Below are 17587 nucleotides of genomic sequence, written 5' to 3'. Positions count from 1 at the left end.
ACGGCGGACTAGCAACGATGTTGACAGTCCAACCGGCAGAGATGATCTGAGGAATAGAAAATGGAATGATTCCAAGTAACCCACCATGTAAGGGTTGTTAACCACCTAACCGGACACCTACCACTCGGCGGTTGCAGCGAGTTTTGAAAAATCTGCCGGACCGATAGAGACTATAGCTATATATATATAACTGCCAGGTAAGTTCTATTCATAAAATTGTGTAGTAGAGTTGATTTCTTCTCAACGGAAGAATGAGACATCTACCAAGAGCATTGGAAATTCTGAAAAGTTTTGCCCTGAGGCTACAAGGGCTCTTGAACATGAAATTGCTCAATAGAATTCAGAGTAGATACAAGGGGCAGGCCTATGAGTCTGAATTGGGCAAAATTTAAGGAAATACCACTGCTCAAGCCTGAGGGCCAACAAAGTAGTAGTAATCATTCGGCTGTCCCTGTTCATCTACAAACTAGGAAGCTAAATGAGTGTTCCTTAAATCCACCCAAGTGCCAAACTTATGGATGTCAGGGCCCTTGTAGGTAGTTGTTCTTCCTGAATCCCCAATTGCTAAAACACTGTTCTTCCATAGAATGGATGATCAAACTAATATGTTGTTTCATTTCACTCAAAGCAGCAAACTTCCCACAAAGACTTTGTTTCTGACCGGGAATAAACCTGCTAGGTATCCTGATGTCTTTCTACTGCCCTGACATCTAAAAAGTTTTACCAGGTGTAGTTGACCATTCTATGTTGCATGAAAGGTTAATGACACTTGTTAAACTCTGTGTTGCATGACAGAGGGAAAAGACCAGAACTTGGACTTAGGTTTAAGAACCAAATGGACGATTCCTGGTTAAAGTGTCCCTCCTATAGTCCTGGAGCCAAAGTTGGTTCTGGATTACTTACAAGTTTAATGAAAGTTATTTGTAAGTCGTAATTCTATGCTGAAACCATACATTAATTGAGCATGATTATCTGAAAATAACCCATAAGGCCATGTTTCCTAATGAGGAAAAGCCCTTACCATATAGGAAGTTTCTTTCCAGTCTAAAATCTTCAAGCAGCACATATCTATTCATCTTGACCGACAAGCATGCATAATTAAATATCATCCCCACATCACTAAATAAGAATGGGGATAAAAAGAATTAACAATATAGTGCATAGAAATTGGGCCAGAAGAGGCAACAGGTCCTTGGCCTTTGGAATACTGTTGACAGAGTGGGCTAACTTGAATAACTGATTCAGTAGAATTGTCTTGCTCCTAAAGTCAACACCATCTACCAATGGGCAACAAGTCCCTGACATAACTTATAGAGGGCTGCACACTAACCCAAACAAAGTGCACAGAACAGCAATACCTTCTAGTAAAAACCCTTTGAAGGAACTTGCATGACTGTGGATGTATGGTAAGTGCAATGAATACATTTTGCATGTGTACCACAAGTCTGACCATTCTTTGGAAAGGCACTAAAACCACGCTGGAAAACCAACAAGTATATGGGCAGACACTTACTGTTATTCAGTCTCCTAATGTCCAAGAATATCGCCAATTACTTATGGGTGTCTTCCTAAAGGATTACCCTTGGACCATCATTCCCTTTATATACAATCTCCTACTAAAAAAGACTTATGAGAGATCTCTGCTGAAGACAAGGGAAGCTCTAAGAAGGAGAATAAACCAGTGGAGGACAATAAAAAAAGGATCACAACTGCCCTTCACCATCTCCACCATATAACATACTGGTCCCAAGTCTCTCCATGCATGTTAGGAGGCTGCAACTGTCCATATCCCAGAACCTGAATCTGCACTTATCACTGAAAGGTATAAAACAAGACTACCAATAGATAATCCCGAACTGCATAATCAGACAGGAAGCAAGTGTTCTCACTTCCAAACAGAGTGAGTATAAGCATGAGGACATTACCCTGCAGCATCAGAAATGACAATTTGTCGAAAATTGCATTTTTCCTAACTATACAAACCTGAGGTCCTTTAACAATAGGAAGTAGCTAGCGGCAGCTGGAACGGTCGTAAGCTTCGAACAAGGGGAGAACGGTAGTTAACTGCTTGTCCGATCGTCGCGCGGCTGGGAGGTAAACAAATCACTTTTGCTTTTGGCCCATGCAAAATACGCAGAGTGAGGGGTGGCATGAGGAGGGACTATATGTAAAGGACCTCAGGTTTGTATAGTTAGGAAAAATGCAATTTTCGACAAATTGTCATTTGTTCCGATACGTAATTACAAACCATCGGTCCTTTTAACAATAGGAAGACTCATTCTTGGTTGGTCGGGGAGGAATCTGAGTCTTTTGATGAACAGACTGGTGTTCGTCCATCCCTGGAATGCCTCCTGGTCGTAAGAGCGAGGGAGGGAATCCAAGCCTCTGTCCGATTGATCGGGGTGTGCACCGCAGGATCAATGGTCAGACCTCTGGGCCGAGTACTAAGAGAGAGGCAAGCGTATCTCTTCGTACCAGCATTGTAAGAACTTTTTCCTGTACATGAGCAAATATAAAGTAATGGGTTTGATTCATGTAGGCATCCACTTTCTCCCCCTTGTTGGAGAAAGTGGTGGATATACACTCCTATCTCTAGTTAAAGAGATAGGGATGGAGCTCGGTTGAATAGCTTACCTGCATCTGACTCCCTTCCAGCGTGGTAACGACCGTATCCCTCTGCCCACAGGTAGAGGTAGAGAAATATGGTGAGAGCCAGTCACCTCTCTCATTCGCACATTCATTCTCCCAGTCATACCAGGAATCGATGCTGTTCTGCCTGCTCGGGTGCTGGGTAAGCTTACACAACGTGTTGAGCAGCCACCACAGGTCCCAAAGGAAAAAGTATCCAAGGACTTGTGGGCAATATCCCGAAGGTAGAAGGACGTGAAGGTGGTCTGGTTGGCCCAGACACCTGCCTTCAGGACCTGCGCCACGGAGAAGTTCTTACGGAACGCTAAGGAGCGTCCGATACCTCTGACTTCGTGGGCTCTCGGTCGGACGCGTACGGATGTCGTCGCTACCATCAGCCTCGTACGCTCTCCTGATCACCTCACGCAGCCAGAAAGAAAGCGTGTTCTTGGAAACTTTCTTTCTTGGTAACCCCCAGTGCTAACGAAGATGGCGTCGACACTCAGGCCTGATGGTGTCCGAGTTCTCTTCAGATAGCCCGGCCGTAGCGCCCTCACAGGGACAAAGCAAGCATCTCATCCGCATCGTTATCGGTGAAGTCCAGAAGGGAGGGGATCGTGAAAGACTCGAACCTGTCGTCAGGGATCGACGGATTCTGAGTCTTGGCTACGAAGTTCGGGACGAAATCGAGCGTCACAGATCCCCAGCCTCTGGTGTGTTTAACATCATAAGAAAGACCATGTAGTTTCCCTACTCTCTTCGCCGATGCCAGGGCCAGCAAGAAGAGGGTCTTGAGGGTCAGATCCCTGTCTGACCGACTCTCGGAGTGGCTCGAAGGGTCTTCGAGTCAAACTCCTAAGGACGAGAGTCACATCCCACGCAGGGGGCCTGAGTTCCCTGGGTGGGCAAGACCTTTCAAAGCTCCTCATTAGCAAGGAGATCTCGAACGAATTCGAGATGTCCAGTCCCCTCAGTTTAGGACGAGAGCCAGGGCGGCTCTATATCCCTTAACTGTGGGTACTGAGAGGAGCTTCTCTCGGCGAAGAAACACGAGGAAATCCGCTACCTGCTGAATAGTGGCTCTGAGAGGAGACAGACCCTGTCTACGACACCAACCACAGAAGACGGCCCACTTCCCTGGTACAACAGCTGCAGAGGACTGTCGGAACGTGTCCAGCCATCTCTGTTGCTGCGCTACGAGAAAAGCCTCTCGTTCGCAAGAGATGGTAGATAACAGCCAGCCGTGAAGTTGAAGGGACTGGAACTGCTTGGTGGTACCGTTCTACGTGTGGCTTGGGCTAGAAGGTTGTGCCAACTGGGTAGCTCTCTCGGTGCGTCCGCAAGAAGAGCCAGCAGTCCCCGGATACCAAACGGCTTGAGGCCGTTTGGGAGCCACCAGGATCATTCTGAGATTGGGAGTGACCAAAGCGCTCGACTGATCACTTTCCGAATCAGACAGAAGGAGGAAAGGCGTAGGCGAAGAGGTTGTCCCAGGGGTGTTGGAGAGCGTCCTCTGCAGCTGCCCATGGGTCCGGCACAGCTGAAAAGAAACCTGAAGTTTTCTGTTGTGCCGGGTGGCGAACAGGTCCTACGACGACGGGGCCCCCCGCCCAGGTTGAAGAGCCTTTCCGCCACGTCTTGGTGTAGAGACCATTCGGTCCCTATCACCTGATCCCGACGGCTGAGCTTGTCCGCTACTACATTCCTCTTGCCTGGAATGTTAGCGTGCTGACAGCTCTATCGAGTGGGCCGTGGCCCACTCGTGCACCTGCACCGTCAACTGATGGAGCGGAAGAGACACTAGCCCCCCCTGCTTCGTTGACATATGCCACTACTGTGGTGTTGTAGCACATCAACACCACTGAGTGTCCCACCAAGCGGTCCTGAAACTCTCGGAGAGCGTTGAACGCCGCCTTGAGTTCCAGGACATTGATGTGAAGGTGCTTTTCGTGATGGTCCCACACATCTGCAGTCAGCAACTCCTCCAGTCCAGGTGTGCGCCCCATCCCTCGGTCGATGCGTCTGAGAACGAGACGCCAATCATCCGGGGGGGGTCCGGGGGGGGGGGGAGTGCGTATGGGCACTCCTCTTAAGAGGTTCTTGTCGTCGAGCCACCAGGCTAGGTCCTGCCTCACCTTGTCCGTGAGAGCCACGGGAAAGTAAGGAGGATCCTTGGCCTGAGACCAACTCTCCCTTAGCCTCCACTGGAGACCGCAGGTGAAGACGCCCGTGAGGGACTAACTTCTCGAGTGACGACAGATGGCCGATCACGACTTGCCATTGCTGTGCTGCCTGTTCCTGCCGAGACAGGAACCGGCCGGCTGCCTCCCTGAATTTGCTGATACGCAAGTCTGCGGGAAAGACCTGCCCTGCTACCGTGTCTATCATCATACCCAGGTACTTCATCTTCTGCTTGGGTTCGCGATCGGACTTCTCGTAGTTTATCACGATCCCCAGATCGGCGACAAACTTGAGGAGTCGATCTCTGTCCTGTAGCAACTGCGAGCGGGAGCTCGCCATGACTAGCCAATCGTTGAGATACCTCAGAAGACGTATCCGTGCGAATGGGCCCAAGCTGACACCAAAGTGAACACTCGCGTGAACACCCTGTGGGGCGGTTGGAGAGACCGAAACAAAGTGCCCTGAATTGGTACACCGTCCCGTCGAAGATGAAGCGGAGGTACTTTCTGGAGGACTGATGGATGGGTATTTGAAAATACGCGTCCCTTCAAGTCCACTGAAAGCATGAAATCGTTCCCATGATCGAGTCCGAGCACAGAGTGTGCCGACTCCATCGTGAAACCGTGTCGTGCGAACGAAGCGGTTTCAGGGGAGAGAGTCTATCACCGGACGCCAGCCCCCCGATGCCTTCTCCACTAGGAAGAGGCGGCTGTAAAAGCCCGTGACTGGTCCTCCAACAATTTCCTACAGCTCGTTTCGCCAGCATGGTCTTGATCTCCTGTCGAAGAGCGTTGTCCTTTGCTGATTCCCCGGACATAGGTCTGTAAGATGGACCCTCGGTTTGGATATGAGGGGGGGTGCCGAGACTCGAAGGGTAGTAGATATCCTCCCGAAGGACGTCTACTATCCAGTTCTCGGACGCCGTAGCGCTGCAAGTCGCCCAATGGCTCGCCGGCACCCCCCGGGAAACACCCCCCCATTAACTTCCGGCAGCAGGTGAGGGGGAAACGCCGTCCCTAGCGTTTCCCTCCTCGTTTCGACTTCTTCCCACCACCTCCTCGGGGAAAGGAGGGTTGGGTTGGAGGCTGATTACGGCCCCTCCTCTAGCAGACGTCGAAACAGCAGGAGTCTTCACACGGGGCTTGGACGGTGCAACCGTCCTTCGCCGCCGTGGAAGCGCTAGCCAGCTCTTTGGCTTGGCCGCAGTCGCTCGAGATTGCCCAGTAAACCTTCGAGACTGCTGGTGAACTTAAGCGGTCACTGTCATCAGTGCGCCGCCTTTCCACCGCAGCGTCCACCATCTCTCCGGGAAAGAGAGCTTGGGGAACTCCTAATGTCCATTGCGAAGCCCGACCCGTGCCGCCTCACGCCCGGCCCCCTTGGTCACTGGGTAAGGACTGCGTCCCTACGTCGAAGAACCAAGTTGGCCCACAGGTTAGCAGTCTGATTGGGCGAGGTAAGGAGATCGCTCTTCCTCCAGACTGGCACAGTCTCCTGAAAGAAGCGTCGTCTTCGAGAGCAGAACTCCCGGTCCGGAGCCGGTCCGCTACGTTGGATATTGTGAGGGACCACAAATCCAACCAAGAGACTGCCTGGAACGCTGCCATAGCGGTAGATTCCAGGGCAAGTGCCTCCTGCTGCGAGAACCAGAGGTTCTCCGACAGGAGCTGCTGCAGGGACACACCTGGAGTCAGCCTCGCTAACTCCGGGTTAACCTGTTTAGGCAATATCGGGTCTTCCGAAGGCACGTAGAATCGCCTCTGACGCTGTAGAGGGGGAGGAAGCAGCTTAGAAGACCGTCCACAGCAGGGTTCCCATATGTATCAGACCAAATTATTGTACCAAATTTCTTCAAATTATCGTACATATTTTGATTGATCATACATACTTGAAAGCATTCCTATATGAAACTAAGTTAGAAATCTCTGAAGCTAGAATATCTAACTCGGCGAGAACTGTAGATACTACAGACAGTGTACACTTGAAAGAGAAACATTAATCAAGGCAGTAGTAAGAGATTTGCCAATAGCCAAAGAGGAAGCACACAAAGAACAAACACAAGCATTAGGAAGAAAAAGGAATATGCTAGCATACAAGAATTTAGAATAACCAAAATATGAGAGATAAACAGTCGACCGAGTCGACATATCTAAACGTGTAAAACTCGCTACAGATACATTATCATCTCAATAAAATGTCTACACCTATATCATAGTATATGTATTATTAAGCCTATGCATGCTAACACCTCAAACTAGGCGTTGAAGACGACAGAATGCGCCTACGGAGCGAGCATTAGCGCTTACCAAAACTGTCCTTTGGCAAACGATTTAAACGAAATTCACACAATGAAAATGGCGAAGTAGGTATTGGAGGGCACAGAATCCCATCGTTGCAAGAACCGACCCGGTTTCCGGGCAGCAGACTTTTCCAACTGTCACAGGGCAGTCCTAGGCTCGGGCTACGTACGGACGAGGGCACCAACACCTTACTTCTAAGAGGGAACGCGAAAATGAGCGCACACTGGAGGGATTCAGAACGTTCCTGTCACGAACTAAGTTCAAATTTTATTAGAACTAAAAATAGGTTACTGTTCTAACTTCTCGTTACCCTTTTCCTGAACCGAATGGGGAGTAGAAGGCGGAGCTACAATAGAAGTCAATACTAGCCTACTAAAATGCCTAGTCTGAGTAGGGATACCCTGACAGGTTTAAGCCATGATCTAACTAATTGCTTTTGCAATCTTAGTTCCAGTCTTCCTATATTTGAAATATTCATGCATAAATTTCTCAGAACAATTCCCTATATTCTTCACATCTAGTAGTTCCAAATTCACCCCCGTACCCCTGCCAGTACAAAGGAATGTTGATAAACTTCCAATTTCACCATCCTGGTTACACCAAAACATTCCTACATAGCTTGATGTTATTGGTTTTACTTCTGGTAGAAGATATCCTAGGAAAACGAAATTACAATACCGTAAACAGGTGTAAAACAGCCAAACTTCATAGAATACCAACAATCGCCTAGCAACAAAGGCTTTGTCCAGTAACGAAACTCCAGGATAGCAGTGGCAAATGAATACGATTTCCAGCAGGGACACAGTACACAAACTTGAGGACCAATATCACAGCATGCTATGAGTCATAGGTACATTTCCAAGGTTAGGATACAACCATCTACTGCTGTAATCAACTATCACCGCTGTTAGCCTGTAAAAGAAAGAAAATATGATTTAAAACAATAAGGATATTCCTCTTGCATCCAAGGGCACTGCCCTCCGAAATGTGAGGAGATCCCTTAAATACCAAAACAGCACGCCCCCACTGCTTTCTTTTCCGATAACTAGCAAAAGGACGAAGGAGCAGAGGAAATGCCAGAAGAAAAAAGACAAACCTCAGAAGTTCCACTTGGTAATTTCAAGCGTGAAATTTTGGATGAATAAATGTTTCATCCTAACGTTAAAGGGCAAAATGATATTGTAATGATACAATTAAGTTTGTTCATACTTACCTGGCAGATATATATATAGCTGTATTTTTTCCCAATCCGACAGAAATTTAAACACACCTTACGACACACGCAGTGGGAGTCAGGTGGTTAGTACCCATTCCCCTTGCCGCTGGGAGGCGGGTATCAGGAATCATTCCCATTTTCTATTCATAATTTTGTTATTTCCACTGTCTCCTGAGGGGAGTGGGTGGGTACTTGATTATATATATCTGCCCAGGTAAGTATGAACAAACTTAATTGTATCATTACAATATCATTTTGTTCATGAAAACTTACCTTGGTCAGATATATATATGCTGAATCCCACCTTTGGTGGTGGGAGTAGACAGAATAGAGATTTTAGGAAACATATATATGCAGATAATTGATATCTTGATTCCTTACCTGTTAGCATAGCTGACTTCGAGGTTACTGCCGCGTAAGTCTGCTTGTGCTACTAGAGTTGCCAGCGAGGTAGAGACCTATATAGCTGGTGCACTCCAGATGATCTGTCAACAGGGGCGAGACCACGACGTGACTAGACCATAGACCATACAAATGAGGGCAACGAAGTAAAAACCAAACCACCTGGCGTAGCCTACCAAAAGGTATCCCACATAGACTAAGCTAATGGAAGGGAGATCCGCCGCAGGCGGTCAAACCCCACAAACCATAACACAAGTTAAAAACTCCCCTAAACCATAAAGGATAGGATGAGCGCTACCTCCTGCCCCCTAAAACAGTGTCTGCAGCGACGTATGGTCCTAGCGAGTAACAATTTTCGTATGTTGCTTTCACCTCCCGCAGGTAGTGTGAAGCGAACACCACGAATTGCTTCGCCAATAAGTGGCGCTCAAAATGTCTTTGATTGCCATATTGCTTGTGAAAAGCCACCGAAGTAGCAATAGCCATCAACTCGTTGGGCTTTCACTTTCAGAAGCTCCATGTCCACTTTCACCACACTTTTCATGGGCTTCCTTAACCGTACTTCTTAAGAAGAACGCCAGTGCATTCTTCGACATCGGAAGATCTGTTCACAGAGCACCACAAGTTCTCCGAAGAACCTCTGCATGCTCTTAGTTCTTCTGCAAATAAAACTTGAGAGCCCTGACAGGTACACAGGACTCTCCTCAGCTTCAGGTCCCACTAGCTCCGACAACCCCTTGATCTCGAACGTTCTCGGCCAAGGGTTGGAAGGGTTCTCGTTCTTTGCCAAGAACGTAGGACTTTAAGGAACAAACTGCACTATGATCCTTGAACCCAATATGCTTGCTTATTGACTTGAATTTCGCTAACCCTCTTCGCCGTCGCCAGAGCGGTTAGGAAAATAGTCTTCTTAGTAAGATTCCTAACGCGGCTAAATGGAGCGGTTCAAATTGACTCGACATGAGGAACTTCAGTACCACCGTCTAAGTTCCACGATGGTACCTTAGGTTGGAGAACTTTCACAGTCTCAAATGATCTATGAGATCATGAATGTCTTTATCATTCCTGCTTAAGTCGAGTCCTCTATGTCTGAAGACCACAGAAAGCACGCTTCTGTAGCCTTTAATCGTGGGAACGGCTAGTTTCGCTTCTTTCCTAAGATGAAGAAGGAAATCTGCTATCTGGCTCACAGAGGTTTGAGGTGGAGGAAATGCCCTTCCTTCTGCACCAACTTCTAAAGACAGCCCACTTGATTGGTAAACTGCGGACTGTGGAGGGCCTCCTTGCGTTGGCAATCGCCGTTGCCACAGGTCTTGAAAAACCCCTCGCTCTGGCCAACTTCTTGATAGTCTGAACGCAGTCAGACTCAGAGCGGGGAGGTTTTTGTGGTACCTCTCGAAGTGGGGCTGTCTTGAGTAGATCTTTCCTAGGGCAGAGTCCTCGGAAAGTCTCCATTAGGAAGGACATCACCTCCGTGAACCAGTCGGCCGCTGGCCAGAAGGGGGCGATGAGGGTCATTGGGTCTCGCTCCTTCTGATGCAGCGAACTTCCTCATTACTTCCCCTAGTATTTTGAATGGGGGAAAAGCGTAACGTCTAGTCCCCGACCAATTCAAAAACAGGTACAGTAGGGCGTCTACTGCCACTGCTCCCGGGTGGTCCAGAAGTGGGGTAGCAATACAGCGGAAGTCTCTTCGTTCGGGAAGTTGCGAAAACGTCCACATGAGGACGTCCCCACAGCTTCCATAGCGCCTGGCATACTTCCTGATGAAGGGTCCATTCCGTCGGCAGAAGCTGTCCTTGCCGACTGAGAAGGTCCGCTCGCACGTTTTCCCACGCCTGACACAAAACCTTGTCAGAATCGTGACGTTTTGCGCCTTCGCCCACATCAGGATATTCTCGCGATGACGACAGAGAATGAGAGTGAGTTCCCCCTGTTTCCTGAGGTATGCCAAGGCTGTGGTGTTGTCCGAGTTTATCTGAACCACTTTGCTGGAGACTTCCTCCTCGAAGAACCTCAGAGCGAGGTAAACCGCTGAGAGTTCTTTTATTTAGATTGATGTGCCAGGACACTGTTCCCCTCTCCAGGTGCCTGACACTTCTCTCCCTCCCAGTGTTGCTCCCCAAACCGGTGGAGGACGCGTCGGAGAACAACACTAGGTCGGGGTTCCGAAGCTTGAGCGAAAGACCTTCCGCAAGCTTCTTTGGATCCAACCACCATTTGAGGTGCTTTTTCACTTCTTCTGTCAAAACAAAGCAAGACCTCTTCTAGATCCTGTTTGCGTGACCAATTGCTTGAGGAGGAAGAACTGAAGTGGTCGGAGGTGCAACCTTCCCAGAGAAACAAACTTCTCCAGTGAGGAAATGGTCCCCAGCAGACTCATCCATTCTCACCGAGCATGTTTCCTTCCCCAGAAAGGCCGACACTTTGTCCAGGCATTGAAGTTGTCGCCCCTGGGACGGAAAAAGCCCGAAAAGCCACTGAGTCCATCTGAATCCCCAGATAGACTAAGGATTGAGAAGGAGTCAGATGCGACTTCTCGAGATTCACCAGAAGTCCCAGGGACTTCGCTAACGACAGAGTCGTGTGCAGGTCTTCAGACACCTGTCTGGCGATGAGGCTCGAATAAGACCAGTCGTCTAGGTAGAGAGAGATCCTTATATCCGCAAGATGGAGCCACCTCGCAACGTTCTTCATAAGAACGGTGAACACCATCGGCGCCGTGCTGAGACCGAAGCAGAGTGCCCTGAATTGGAAAATCTTCCCTTTCAGGACAAACCGCAGGTATTTCCTTGAACGGGGATGGATGGGGACGTGAAAGTATGCGTCCTGAAGGTCTAACGAGACCATCCAATCCCCCTGGTCTTAAAGCTGCAAGCACGGATTGAGGTGTCTCCATCTTGAACTTCTGCTTGGTAACGAAGCGATTCAGACTGCTGACATCCGAACGGGGCGCCAACCCCCCTGACTGCTTCGGCACTAGAACAGACGGTTGTAGAACCCCGGAGACTCCGGTCGAAGACTTGTTCCACTGCCTGCTTCTCGATCATTTGATCTAATAGATCGTGAAGCACTGTCTGTTTTTCTCCCTGATACGACGGAGACAAATCCTTTGGTGTCGAAGACAGCGGGGGTAACGACAGGAAAGGAATTCTGTACCCCTTCTTGACGATGTCCAGAGACCAAGCGTCGGCACCTCTCTCAATTCCCAAGCTTCCGCGAATGTAGAAGTCTGGCTACCTACCGGTGTCTGAAGGACTTCCCTCTCACTTCTTGCTCTTGGAAGGAGCGGGAGTCTTGCCTCTGAAAGAGCCTCTTCCTCGAGGGGCTGGCTTCGAGGAAGAAGCGGGTCGAAAGGGCTTCGACTTCTTCAAAGCAGAGGACCCAGAAGCCGAAGAAGTAGCAGGCTTCCTAGAAGACTGAGCCAGAAGGTCTTGAGTTGCTTTCTCCTGGAGACTGGCTGCTATGTCCTTTACCATAGACTGGGGGAAGAGATGTTCTGAGAAAGGCGCGAAAAGAAGATCCGCTTTTTGCGCTGGTGAGACCGACTTTGCAGTGAAATTGCAAAAAAGTGCTCTTTTCTTAAGCAGTCCCGTGCTGAAATGAGCAGCCAATTCCTCAGAACCATCCCTGACGGCCTTGTCCATGCAAGACAATACACTGGACAGCTCCCCCAGAGTGATGGAATCAGAACTCCTGGACCTGGCATCCAATACCCCCAGGCACCAGTCAAGAAAATTAAAGACCTCTAGTGTCCTGAAGATGGCCTTTAAGGTGAAAGTCTAACTCCGCTATGTGTCCACGAGACCTTCGAGGAAGACAAAAAAGATCTTCTGGTGGTCGTCTACAATGCTACCAAAGTCTCCTTGAGCTGAGGCTGGAAGCTTAACTCCGACGTTTTCTCCCGTCTCATACCACATACCAGCTTTGCCACCAAGTCTTGAAGGTGGTAAAGCGAAAGAAGTCTTGCCTGAAGCTTTCCTCTTTTCCATCCAATCATGGACCTTTCTAAAAGCTTGCTTCGTAGAAAGCGACTTCTTCATCCTCACAAAGCCCGAGATCTTAGCAGCTTTTGGAAGACGAAAACTGAGAGGGAGGAGTTACGTGGAGCTTCAGGTTGGAAGATGTCTGCAAAGACTGACTGAAGTAAACGAGTCAAAACCTTGTAGTCCGTCGAAACTGGAGCCAACTGCTGTTCTTCGTCCCTTTCGACGAAAGCGTCACTAACTTCCTCTTCAGACACTGGAGAAGTCGGAGGAAGTAAAGAAGAGTCCCGAGCTTTTTCAAAAGAGAAAGAACGGCGAACAGGAAGAGTTCCCGCCTCCGCCTGTGCTTGCGGAAGTGGAAACTGACGTCCGTATGCGCGCGTTTTGCGTCCGAAGCCAATCTACTGGCGCCGACAGCGCGCTCAAACTCCACAGGTGTACACCTGGCGTCCACTTGTGCGCGCTGAGTGTCCACAGGTGCGCGCCGAGCGTCCACTGATGCTCGCGAGCGTCCACTGATGCGCGCCGAGCGTCCACTGGTGCGCGCGCAGCGCCACTGGTGCGTCCGAGCGTCCACTAACACTCGCTGAGCGTCCACTGGCGCTCGCGAAACTTGCACCGAGTCACGTTCGGCGTCCACTAAAGCGCGTTTGACTTTCGCAGAAGCGCGTTCTGCATCTAAGGAAACGCTCGCTTCTCCTACAAGTTTCGTATCAGCGGAAACAACCGCTTCACGAGAGCGAGAAACGAATTTCTCGCCTCCTCTAGAAAGTTGCTGGGGAGCAGGACTAACTCTAGAGAGACTCAAACGGAGAGAGAGACGAGCGAGGAGAGGGAGAGGGAGAACGCCTCGACCTCTTCACAGGAAGGTTGTCATCCTTACGGCGACGTGGAGCAGTCTTTCTCGAAGGAAAAACATCTCGAAGTTGCTGCTGAAGAGACTGAAGAATCTTGCTTGTAGGTGAAGCCTCCTTTTCTGGGGAGGGGCTGATCCTGTGAGCAGGAGAGCGGCGAGGGGACGCCTTCTTGCTACTCCCAGGAACCGCCGCTTCACGCACCTTAGAGCGACTGCGGCGCTCGAAAGAAACATCTAGGGAAGACTCCGCCTCCGACGAATCCTTACGCTTCTTCTGCGGAGGAAAAGCAGCAAACGCACTATCAGGCGACGAGCAAAGTTCCGGAGAACAACTTGGACGTGAAGCGTCCCGAACGCGAGCCGTCCTTTTCAGCGGACGTGATGCGGTATGATGAGCTCCACCCCTTCCCCTTGCGCGGGGAGGAGGAAGCTTCAGAAGAAGAAAAGCACTCCTTGAGAAGACGTGCACGCGCACGCTCCTTGGCAGTCTGGGTATGTTCGTCAGAAGCTGCCGAAGGCACGCCAGATCGGTGGGGGGTTCCTCGTAACCCTCCTTCGACTTTCGACATGCTCTCTCCCCGTAATCTGGGAGTCAAGCAGAGGTCTAGGTCTAGAGGCTGAAACATGAGGCGATCTGACGCACCCTCCACTACACAAGGGCACTTTCACTGCACTTTTCTTCACTTTTCTCTCCAGAGCTAACACTTTTGATTCTAAGTTACGAATCGATTCAAGAATTAGCGATAACGTATTACCTTCTACCGACACTGTCTCAGGGGCCGGAGGCAACACTACAGGGGTAGGAGCATAATACTACAAAGGAGGGTTAGCAGGAGAATAATTTAAATCTTGCCTACCTGAAACACTCCTGGAGGAAGACCTCCTTAACCTATCTCGTTCAAGTTTCTTAAGATAGGTTTCATACGCCTTCCATTCGACTCTGTTAGTCTTTCACACTCCTTACAACGACTTTCAAACGTACATTCATTCCCCCTCCCCCGCACACTTTACAAACAGAATGTGGGTCTACTGAAGCTTTCAGTAGCCTACCTCTACATTCAGCTATCGAACAAAATCTAGCGCTAGTAGAACTAGACCCTGACATCTTGATCAAGAAAATTCAATACCAAAATCAATTCAAACCAAAGTCAACGTGTGCCAAGCCACTGATCCAATTCAGATACCAAAGAAAAACCAAAAGGGATACTCAAGTAGCTAGTAAGTTTCCAAAATCTGGACGGAGGTGCTGCAAACAGGTGTTTCCAGCACCGGCGACAGAAAAATTATGAATAGAAAATGGGAATGATTCCTGATACCCGCCTCCCAGCGGCGGGATAGGGTACTAACCACCTGACTCCCACTGCGTGTGTCGTAAGTGTTTAAATTTCTGTCGGATTGGGAAAAATACAGCTATATATATATCTGACAGGTAAGTTTCATGAACAAAATATGTAATAAGGGTGTTGGCCAACCCTTGCCGCCGACCTTTAACACAAAGCAGAAAGGCGGCTAGCAACACTATCAGAAAAAGTGGGTTTGCATATTAATCATGAAAGTCAATTAATTAATAATATCAAACAGTACATCATTCAAAATAACAAAATGATATTGTTATGATACAATAAAGTTTTATGCATACTTACCTGGCAGGTATATATATAGCTGTATTTTCTGAAGTCCGACAGAATTTAAAAAACTTACCGACACACTCAGTGGTCGGCCAGGTGGTTAGTACCCATTCCCGCCGCTGGGAGGCGGGTATCAGGAACCATTCCCATTTTCTATTCATAATTTTTATTTCCACTGTCCCCTGAGGGGAGGTGGGTGGGTACTTGAATATATATATATCTGCCAGTTAAGTATGAACAAACTTTATTGTATCATAACAATATCATTTTGCTCATGAACTTACCTGTCAGATATATATATATAGTTGAACCCCACCGTTGGAGGTGGGAAGGGACAGAATAGAAGGATTTTGGGACACAAATGCATGCAGATGATTTACATCTTGGTTCCACCTGTTAGCATAGCCGACTTCGTGATTACTGTCACCCAAGTCTGCTTCTGCTTTACTAGAGTTGCCAGCGAGGTAGAGACCTATAAAGCTGGTGCACTCCAGTGATCTGTCAACGGGGGGCGTGACCACAAGTGACTAGACCATATTGACCATACCATGAGGGCTAAGAAGTAAAATAAATATATATATATAATTATATATATCACCACCTGACCAACCTAGCCAAAGTTAATGTGTGTTAACTAAAGCTTCAGAGTTAAGAAGTCGCCGTTGTCAGCGACTCCACAACTAAATTAAGAGCTCTTCCTAACCATTTTCTACAGGATAGGATGAGTAGTACTTCTTGCCCCCAAGATTGTGTCCTGCAGACACGTATGGCCTAGCGAGCAGCAGATCTCATATGCCATCTTCACATCTCGCAGGGAGTGTGAAGTGAACCCAGAGTTGCTTCGCTAAAATATGGTACTCAGGATGTGCTGAGTGCCATGCTCTGTTGAAATGCTTCCGAGGCCGCGCCCTCACCTCGTGAGCATTCAGATAAAAAGATTTCAAATCTTGTGCAAACACAATGAAGGAGCATGATTGATTAAGAACTCCTTAACCCTAAAACCCAGGGTAGTGACTTCGATATGGGCAAGTCTGGTCTTTTTCGGAACACTGCAGATTGCCCGACTGACTTCGACTTTCTTGATTTTAAGTAGATAAAACTTGAGAGACCTGACAGGGCACAGGACTCTCTCTGGCTCCTCCCACTAACTTGTGCCATCCTTGCTTCCAAGATCCTGGCCCAAGGACAAAAAGGGTTTTCCATTTTCTTAGGCCATAACGAAAGGCTTAGAGAGCACACCTCCTTGTGTTCTCTAAAGCCAAAACTTGTGACGATGGCTTAAAATCTCACTAACCCTCTTTGTCGTATCTAGGGGGGGGTTAGAAGAAGGCCTTCCTGATCACATACAAGAAGTTAACAGGCAGGAGAGGTTCGAATGCTTTGACATCAAGAACTTCAGACTACGTCTAAGTTCCATATTGAAAGCTTCGATCCGGAAATGCACAGTCTGTACTAAAGTCAGGTGAACGACCAGTTGACCAGTCAGACGAATCAAGGACAGCAAGGCTGTACCCTGAAGACCAAAAGGCACTATTCTTAGCTGAAGGATGAGTGTCTGGACTGCCTGGGCGATTCAATCTAAGCAAACCTTGGGGGTGTATCAACGCAACCCAACGTCGTCCGCAATCGACTTCGTCAATAAGAAAACTCAGGGCTACTATATGTCGCCTGATCTCGCACGAGTGTCTGACTCGAGAAAACAGGCGAGACAAAAAAGTAGATGGTGAGCTAGAATCGAGATTCCACAGACCTCAATGATCGTGAAGGTCTTTGTTGTTTGACAGATGCAAATCTGTCAAACAACATTCTCTGTGTCTGTTCGCTGGCAGAATTTTCAAAACTCTCGGCAACCGCTAGACACTGGTAGTTCAGGTGATCTCCCCCACGTTCCCGTGGCGCTGGTACTTGAACTAGTATTCCCGTTTTCCTCAGATTTTCTCTGAACCCTGTCTCCTGAGGGGAGGAGGGTGGGAATTTAATTATATATACCTGCCAGGTAAGTATGCATAAAACAAACTTTATTGTATCATAACAATATCATTTTTATGCATGACACTTACCTGGCAGGTATATATATAGCTGATTGACACATTTGGAGGTGGGTCACAGACAGCAATATCGTCATAATTCAAAAATTAACTAATTTTTAAAATTATTTATTAAGATCCTTACCTGCTAAGGTAGCTGACTTCGTAGGTCCTGCCTCTTAGCCTGCTAAACCTTAGTAGCTCTCAACTAGGATGTGACCTGTTGTTGAGAAAGCTAACAACAAGGGTCTGACAACTGGACGTGACAATTTGTTGACAGGAAACCCTAGCCCTCTCTTACCAGGGGCATTCATGCTAGGATAAGTTAGACCACCTGAACCACACACAAAGCTAACGTAACAC

The 17587-nt window shown here is 48.3% G+C and overlaps 1 protein-coding gene across 1 annotated transcript in view; it reads right to left on the bottom strand.

Moving 5' to 3' along the window:
- LOC135221928 (mucin-2-like) overlaps positions 1 to 17587 on the bottom strand; it is a 176394-nt gene that overhangs the window by 157420 nt on the left and 1387 nt on the right. The gene's annotated exons all lie outside the window — the stretch shown is intronic.

Source organism: Macrobrachium nipponense, chromosome 3 (assembly GCF_015104395.2).
Source record: "Macrobrachium nipponense isolate FS-2020 chromosome 3, ASM1510439v2, whole genome shotgun sequence".
Classification (NCBI taxonomy): domain Eukaryota; kingdom Metazoa; phylum Arthropoda; class Malacostraca; order Decapoda; family Palaemonidae; genus Macrobrachium; species Macrobrachium nipponense.
This window is presented reverse-complemented; position numbering and strand designations above follow the sequence as displayed.